Source organism: Solanum stenotomum, chromosome 9 (genome assembly GCF_019186545.1).
Source record: "Solanum stenotomum isolate F172 chromosome 9, ASM1918654v1, whole genome shotgun sequence".
Lineage (NCBI taxonomy): Eukaryota > Viridiplantae > Streptophyta > Magnoliopsida > Solanales > Solanaceae > Solanum > Solanum stenotomum.
Window position 1 is genome coordinate 23,519,747 of NC_064290.1, and position 9,539 is coordinate 23,529,285.

Consider the following 9,539-nt stretch of genomic DNA (forward strand, 5'->3'; position numbering starts at 1 on the left):
TCTTCTATCCATGAATTGCTGAATTGTAATGCTTTTATTATGAATTCCCCTATGAACCCATGTGATCCCTATGTTTTCAAGTTGTGAACTATATGTTGAGGGATTATGATCTTCAAGGAAGAGTTTTATGAAAATGAGCATGTATTACTAGTTTTACATGTATGTATGATGAAATCCATAACTAACCCATGTTTTCTAAGAGTTGATAATTGAAATTGGGTTTTGACCTCAAGGAGGTAAACTATGGACTTGTGCATTGGTTTATGAATCTATGAAAATATTTTTGAGGGTGCTTTGAGAGTAAAGTACCAATGATGATTGATATAATCTCACTTTTAACGACCACTTCTTAACGAAGGGTCATAAATACTGTCGTTAGAAGTGTATTTATAACGAAAACATTTATTAAAAGTAATTTATTAATTAAAAAAAATTAAAGGATAAATTCTGGTTTCTAAAAATAGTGATTGTGGTGGTTAAAACTAGACTTATATTTAAAAGAGGGTCAGATCTATTATTTTGCTATAATTTACTTGTTAAAGTTTATTTGTTATCTCCTACTCGTGGAAACCCTATCTCTTCTCCTTCAAAGAAGAATTTTTCTTTTAGCCCTAACCTTCAATACATCTCCATCTTGCTCAGGTAAATTGGGTGACCGACATTTTCAGGTTTCTCTCTAGCCCTAATTCACATATTTTTACATGTTTGGGCATCACTATTTTATATGTAAAATTGTATCGACGGTCAGTTTAAATATAAAAGCATTGCTTTTTGGATAATTTACAGGCTTGAGTTTGGAAGGTATCGCTAAGGGCCGCCCTTGTGACAACAGATTTCCGTAATCGTTGTTGAGTGAAAAATTAAAAACAAAAGAGGTAACATCCACGCACTTCTCCTTTGTCTTTCAATTATCAAAGCATTTAATAAAAAATATTGGCTTATCTTATAAGAATTTCAAGTCAGATGTCTAGCCAATTTCTAAAAGAGTAACCGTTACCTCTCCTTTGAACTTAAAATTGTTGTCAAAAGTTTCAAATCTGTTTATTTTATACTTTTGACTTGGAATTACCTATGTATGCCTTTTTTGTAATTAGAAGGTTAGAATTGGAGTATGTCGTGATTGGACCGATGGTATTGCATTTTATGGAGGCAATTAAGTTTACATGTGTCATTGGCTAAGTTACTGAGTCATCTTTTTTTATTTTTATAGGAGTACATCAAATGTTTATAATTTCATTAGCTCTCTGGTAAGTGTATTTATGCTTGCATATATCTTTTTTTTAGTTTCTGGTTATATCATGTAGTGATACTTATAAAAAATAAGTAGTAATAGTAGTAGGAGATATATGACATCGTTGCTATTTAAGTCATCTAGGATCTAGCATGTTTAATTTTGGAGGCAGAGATTAGCCATTCCATATTTTAATTTGTTATCACTAGCCTGTTAAGCTCACATAGTATGATTATGTAGCTGAGATTTTTTTACTTAGGTAAGTGATACTTGTATTTCACTTCTTTTTGTTCTTTTTCTTTTTATCTGGTCCTTGGATAATTATATCTTTCCCATTTAGTGAAAGTTTAAAGGAATATTTCTTCCACCATGTTACAGTGGATAGGTAGGTGTAAGTGTCAAAGGAAATTACTTATTATTCTGGAAATTTACTTGCATATTTCTAAATTTGGAGAATGGATTTTAGTTTTAACATTTATTCTTTTTAACTTGGAGGCAATTCATTTGTTGTTGCCTCTAGAAATCAAAGTATAAATGGGTATACATTTTTATTATTGGTGATTTATGATATTCTAGATTTTGAGATCCATATATATGTTCTGGACTTCTTGTAGTTTGCATACTATTTTGTATAATTTTTTATATTGAAATGAAAATTATAGGTTAATTTTTTATTTGAGTCTTAGAAGTGATACTATTGTGCTTCTCAATTATGTGGTGTTAGTTGCTAGTTTTTATTTCTTTTACATTACTGGAGCTTTTAGGATAACACATCTCAAAAGGCCACTCACTTTAGGAAATTTATCTAACAAAGTCATTAAACTTTGTTTTGTATTAATGAGATAGCTCAACTTAGATTGTTGTCTCAATGATATCACTCAACTAAATTTATCATTGAAAAGATATTTGCACACAACTAAATTGTAGGAAAAGAATGTACAAGCTGGCCATGAATATTTTGTACTAACTCTTGCAGAAATGCAACTATACAAGTAATGATTTTACCTTTAAAAACAACAAAATAAGCTACAACAACAATTACACCTCTAACACAAATAAGTTGGGATTGGCTAAATGAATCCTCACTTCTTCAATTTCATTTCATAACTTATCATACTAAAGAAAATTAAAGTGAAAATAAGTTAAATCTATCCTCAGCTTATAGTTATCATCGTATCTTTTTCTTTCATCTACATTGATACCAAGAATTTGTGGATGTTTCAAGATAACTTTTTACATGTAATTTAAGGTCCTCCTCTGTTAACCTTCACTTATCATACTTTTTCACCTACTGACTGATGCAGCTACATGTCGATACAAAACAAGCTAGCAAATCTCAATCGGATGACCCAAACTATGAAAAACATGGTCCTTCAAGTGTTGTATGAGTTCTTGTGACCATAGCAACAAACATTTTGCTTCTACCAACCATAACACTAATTTCCAAAAACTCACCCTTCTTTGCTTTTGTTTTCATTTCACATGTTTTCTTGGATTTAGAAATTTCCAGCACTATCCTTCCTACAACAGCCACCAATGCCACTAAATAGTCCAATAATAAATTTAGTTGAGTGATTTAATTAATACAATGACCTAAGTTGAGTGACTTTTTTTTATACAAGTCAAAGTTCAATGACTTTGCTATATAGATAACTTTTCAATGTTGAGTGCCCTTTTGAGATATTTACTCAGCTTTTAGCTGTCTTCATATTTTCTTAGTCTGTCATATGCCTTCCAACCTTTTTGGAATAAGGTTGAGAAATTTCTTATACCATACTATGTTATCAAGTGCAGCTTCTAAATAAGTTTTTGTAGCCCACCTAATATTTGATTTTGATCTCAAATTTCTTAGTCTAAATTTGTTAACTTTCATTATTTGACATTATCATGTTTAATGTCCACTATATCTTCAAAATTGTATGGAGTCATGAGTATATCATTATTAATTATTTCTTATTTAGTTTATAAATGAACCTTCATGGTATCTACTGCCTAAGATACCTTAAGGTTTTATTTGATAGATTAGAAATCATTATTCTAGAAAGTTTGTTCTATTTAAGAAATGCACATTTTCTTCAATATGATACTTCATGGCTTTAGTAGTTAGAAATTGTACGCTTATGTTTCAGGATGATTTTAAACCCACAGCTAATAGAGAATAATTTTTATGTACATCCTTCATGTGTTGTTAGAAATTGTGTTTTAGCTGTAGTGGTATCCTGACTAATTGAGTGTGCTAAGAACGTATAGACTCTATGTTATCACATCATACATTAGCTGATAGACATTTCACGTATAGACATGCGGTATTTGAATTTGCTCACAAGAGTTCTTTCGCTTATCATGATTTTCATGTCCTCGTCTGTCCTATCAGTAGTAAACAAAAATATATAAAATAGTTGGCATAAATAAACGTCTCTAGGTCAAAAGATAGTCTTGTCCTAGTATAAGGCACATAATGTAGAAGTGATAACACTAGCTAAATGTTTCGAGTTGTTGTGATAACAAAATTTTCCAAGAATACATCCTTTTAATTTAGTGTGAAGTATAGTTTTTTAATTGTATTATTAATCATATATATTCAATATCTCATGTTCACTGTGATAATGTTGCCACATGAATAACTATAATTGTGTTTGCTTGCTATTGCTAGTTAAATTTATTTGGACAGTTGCTAGAAGCTCTATGTTGATTATTCCTGGAGTTGTCTTTCAGACTATATTATGTTTGCTTTCTTATTGGATAGTTTCAATCAGTTTAATTTTCTGGTAGAGTAAATTTGTTTTGACACTTATTAAAGTTGCGTTTTCTTTATCTGTGATTAATTTTTTTTTGTGAAAAAGAAATAGTTATTGGGATTGTTACTAAATTTATATGAACTTGGTTTTTTAACAGATAAAGATTTGAAGATCGGATAACTTGCTTATGAAGAATGTGGAAGCCAGTATAAGCAACAAAACATATTAGAGAAAACATTGAAAGTGGAAGGAAACTTATTTTTTGCTAGGAGGTTTTTAAAGATGTTTCCATTATATATATGCTACAATTACATTTTTATTCGTCTTAAGAGTGAACACATAAAATATCATACTTTTAATTTGATATATTTTTGGCAGTGATGATTTGATTTTGTTTATTTTACTATGAAATTCGATATGGACAGATTATTTTGTACGTTTTGGTTACTTATTTGAATGCATAGTTATTTAATGGTTGCATTTTTAATTGCTAAAAATTAACATATAATTAGCCAAGGAATAATTCAAAAAGCACTCATAACGACAAGATATGTCATCGTATTTAAAGTTTCTTAGTGATTGGAGTAGCAATCAACGAAGGAAATTTCGGTCGTTAAAAGGTGGTATAACGATTGAATTTTTTACCGTCGCTAAAGAATTTTAGAGACGTTAACCTTTAACGATGGAGCTTTTAACGACCGGCGACGACCGGATTTCATTTAGTCGTTATTGACCAATAACGATCGGAATATGACTTTCAGCGACCAAATATCCCTTCGTTAAAGGCCTTAATTCTTGTAATAATGATATTTTTAATACATTTCACTTAGAGTTGTGTGTGTCTAGGGCCATTTTGTAGTGGTATTAATGTGTTTTTTTCTTGTTTGTAGGAAATAAGTTCGGACGTGGAAGCTAGGAGACAGCTGAAGAAAGGTTGCAGAAAAAGTCACCTACTGGCATGACCTATAGACAATAGGTCCAATTACGGTCTGTAGGTGCAGGGCGTAGATTGATGGGAAAGGCTGGAAGAAATAATCAGGGAATTCTTGACCAAGTGTGGAACCACGACCATGATCGACAGACCATAGTTCGACCTACGGGCCGTCCTGCAGGTCCGTCAACTGATTCAGAGAAGGTGTTCCAGTACCTGATTTTTATCAAACTAAGTATGAGCTATGGAGGAGGATTCACGGACCGTGGATTGAGTTACGGTTCGTGCTGTTGAGCTGTCATTCTGTACTGAGAGTTGGAGTTCTAAGCTTCGAAAAAATTGCCGTAGTCCCAAACCACGGAAGGGACCTACAGACCGTAGGTCAGTCCACGGTATGTAGGTTAGTGTCGTCAACTGCAACCGCGTCCAGAAACTTTATTTCCTTAATTCGTTTCTTTTTTTGTTGGGACTTGTTTTTCTATATATAGGGCATGTAAACCTCATTTTTGGGGTTAGACATTATTAGTTTAGTTCTAGTTTTTGGGTTTGGAGATTAACTTGCAACTTTAGCAATTCTTGATTTCCTAAGTTGGTTTTGGAGATTTCTACTTTGAAATTCAAGTTGAGATTCTGGGTTTGTTCTTCTCATTACGTAAGTTCATAATTTCTTCATCTAAAAATATGAATTGTGTTCTTGCTATTATGGGTAACTAAATCCACAACTAGGGTTGTGGGAACAATGAGCGATTAACAAAGTATGAATAGTAAATAAGTAATTCTTGAATAGTGTTATTGAATGCATTGATAATTCTTTCGTTTAGAAGTCTTTTTAGCGGTTGCAAACGTTAGAACTCGCTTTGTTGCTACTTACCGGACCAAGGAGGTAGTTAATAAGAAAATAATTATCAATATAGATTTAGTGTGATATTATGTAATAGTCTAATGTCAATTGGTGCGAGGGTGAAAACTAAGCCATACATTGATGTGATGTCTATTATGAGGTAAAGGTAAGAGTTAGTAAATTATACACATGTAGCTGGACCAAGGTGCGGGGTGAAATTCTCTAGTTGCCAGGCTAAGGAATTAGAGATACCTAACTTATCACTTTGCATGTAATACACTAGGAAATGATTACTATTACTAGGATTACCGCGTTATGAGCTTATGGGGAACACGTACACCCTAGTTACTTTCTCTCATTGATAACAACAAAGTTTGAATCCTGCTCACTTGTTACTTGACAACAATCAATTATTTGTTTCACAAACCCTCCCTTTAACTTACTTGTTTTGGAAATATGTTGACTAAAAGAATATAATCGTAAGTTAAGTTTAAGTCTAAACCATATTCCTCGTGGTATCGACCCCAACCTCCAAGTTGGGTTCTTTACTTGATAAAGATCGCTTATACTTCTTTAGGGAGGTGTAATTTGAGCTTATCAAATTTTGGCGCCGCTGCCGGGGAATAAGGCTTTTAGATTAAGTTAAACTACATTATTGAACTTTAGTTAATTATTTCCTAATTTTACTTTTTCTTTTGTTTTTGTTTCTCTCAGGTTCCTACTCTAGTGTATGCCAAGTACATAGAGTCAAGGTGAACCACTGACTCCTTACGATCCAAAACTGAACAGAACTTTGCAAAGGATGAATAATCAAGGGGTCCCAATCAATCCTATCGGAGGAAATCTAGGTGATGGAGCTGAGTTGCAGCTTCCTAGGGTTAATAATGAGAATGCTGAAAATCAAGGTGGAAATCTATTGGGAGATGCATTGAGGTACAAAATCCACTATAACTGAGGCTGCGTGATAACTATAGGGTCGACTTCAATGCCACTGAATCTGAATGACCCATTGTTCTACCTCCTCTACTTGTAGGGCATACATTCATGGTGACGAGCAGTCTGATGCAAATGCTTACATCGAGGGGTTTGTTCTTTGGTATGGCATCAGACGATCTGCATGGGCATAGGGAGGTGTAATTTGAGCATATCAAATTTTGGCGCCACTGTCGGGGAATGAACGCGGGTCACCCGCATGACAAGCGGAAATACTTACCACTACTTATGCATTTTGCATTAGTTGAGGTGCACAATGTCCGATGTCAGACCAGGGCTAAGATTAAGGTAAAATTTTACGCTTAGCCACCCTTAACTTAGGCTTTTGGCCTAAGTCAAGGTGCACATATCCAAGGAAGACCGGGGCCACGATGATGTTTTTAAGGGAAGGTGAGTTAGGTGAATCAAAATAATTGGTCAATTTTAGGCTCAAACATTTGGATCAAAAGGGAATGAAAAGAGTTTCATGTTGAAAAGAGGACAAAATATGAAAAAGGATGTGACTTTGTGCAAAAGAAGCAAAACAAAAGTGTGAAAAGAAATAAAAGAAAAGAAAGTAAAAGAAAAAGAAGAAAATGAGAAATAAGAGTCAAAAATTCAAAAGTCGCATCCTTGGTTGAAAAGAGTTAAGGGAAAGAAATTGAGATGAAAAGTTGCCAAAAATAGGTCAAGAAAGAGGTAAATAGCCAATGTAATGTCAAGGAGCGTAGAAAGTCACTAAAAAGTACCTAAATGTACCACACCTGACCCCGAACCTATGTTACAAGCTAAGAAAAGTCCTATAGTGATCCTAGCAACTAGTTTGGAGAGTCTAAGCAGTGAAAATAAGGGCAAGCCTATGGTATTGAGAACTAATTGTACTTGAAATTACTTCTGAGCGTGAGTGTTGAATGAATCCTTGTATTCAAAATCATATTCATTGTGTGAAAAAAAGATTTCGTTTGAAGTAAGGGCACTAGTTACATTGTCGGAATGTTGGTACCTTGGTGATAGCCAAACAATGTATGTTGTGTGTTGATTGGTCAATCTTTGTCATATTTTGATCCGCATGAGTTAGCTTGTTGAGTCTAAGAGAAAAGATTTGCACTAAAAAGGAGAGTCGGGATAGAGAGCCATGTGATTGCTTGTGCTTGAATGCTTGCTTCTATACAAGTGACGTTTAGGGTCTTAGTGCGTTACTTGAGGACAAACAATGAATTTAAGTTGAGGGTGTTGATATACCGTGAGTTTACGGTATTTTTAATACATTTCACTTAAGAGTTGTGTGTGTCTAGGGCCATTTTGTAGTGGTATAAATGTGTTTTTATCTTGTTTGCAGGAAATAAGTTCAGACATGGGAGCTAGGAGACAACTGAAGAAAGGTTGCAGAAAAAGCCACCTACGAACATGACCTACGGACCGTAGGTCCAGTCACGGTCTGTAGGCGCAGGGCGTAGATTGATGGGAAAGGCTTGAAGAAATAATCAGGGAATTCTTGACTAAGTGTGGAACCACGACCATGATCGACAGAGCGTAGTTTGAACTACGGGTCGTCTTGAAGGTCAATCAACTGATTCAGAGAAAGTGTTCCAGTACCTAATTATTATCAAACTAAGTATGAGACTACGGAAGAGGATCCACAGATCATGGATCAAGTCATGATCCGTGCTGTTGTGCCGTCATTCGGTACTGAGAGTTGGAGTTCCAAACTTCAAAAAAATTGCCTAAGTCCCAAACCACGGAAGGGACCTATGGATCGTAGGTCAGTCCACGGTCTGTAGGTTAGTGTCGTCAACTGCAACCGCGTCCAGAAACTTTATTTCCTTATTTCGTTTCGTTTTTAGTTGGGACTTGTTTTTCTATATATAGGGCATGTAAACCTCCTTTTTGGGGTTAGACCTTATTATTTTAGTTCTAGTTTTTGGGTTTGGAGATTAACTTGCAACTTTAGGAAATCTTGATTTCCTAAGTTGGTTTTGAAGATTTTTACTTTGAAATTCAAGTTGAGATTCTGGGTTTATTCTTCTCATTACGTAAGTTCATGATTTCTTCATCTAAAACTATGAATTGTGTTCTTGCTATTATGGGTAACTAAATCCACAAATAGGGATGTGGGAACCATGAGCGATAAACAAAGTATGAATAGGAACTAAGTAATTCTTGAATAGTGTTATTGCATGCATTGATTATTCTTTCGCTTAGAAGTCTTTTTAGTGGTTGCTAAGGAAAATAGCTCATGAAAATATGCAAAAATAAACTACAAACAGTAATAATCTAATAATATAGACAAACTGATAATATTTGAGTTGCTTATGAATAGTGAAATTGATAGATATTTTATCTGAAAGCATCCTAAATCATGAAAACTGATAATTTGAGACATGCATATGAAAATAACCTAGTTTTGAGACAAGAAAATACCTATATTATTACTGTTTGTAGTTTAGTTTTGCATATTTTCATGGGCTGTTTTACTTAGCATCGAATAGTGTCATCGAATGCTTATTTTGTCTCAATATCTGATGAAAACTTTGAAGTTTCAGGTATTTGAAGTTTTATTGAAAGCATGGACACTTAGGCGCAAAAAGGAACAAAAAGGCTAAAAAGAATGAAGAAGCTGAAGCCTGAGCATCGCCAAGCACTTGGCGATTCACCGAAGGGATTCACTCTTCCCTTTGTTCCAGTGCGCGAAGCCCTGAAGAAGAAGGATCAAAAGGTGATGAAAGGAGCAGTCGACGCTTCGTTGAATATTTCCACGAAGCAGTACTATACCGCCCAATGGTCCAGAACATGAAGATGCTGAAGGTAAGCACGAAACGATGATGA

The 9,539-nt window shown here is 34.2% G+C and overlaps 1 long non-coding RNA gene across 1 annotated transcript; it reads left to right on the forward strand.

The window, feature by feature from the left end:
* The first annotated feature begins 541 nt into the window (after positions 1-541).
* LOC125877175 (uncharacterized) lies at positions 542-4,381 on the forward strand. The gene is made up of 3 exons (XR_007447583.1): positions 542-668; positions 787-875; positions 4,127-4,381. It is a non-coding gene; the product is annotated as an uncharacterized LOC125877175 (long non-coding RNA).
* The last annotated feature ends 5,158 nt before the right edge of the window (positions 4,382-9,539 follow it).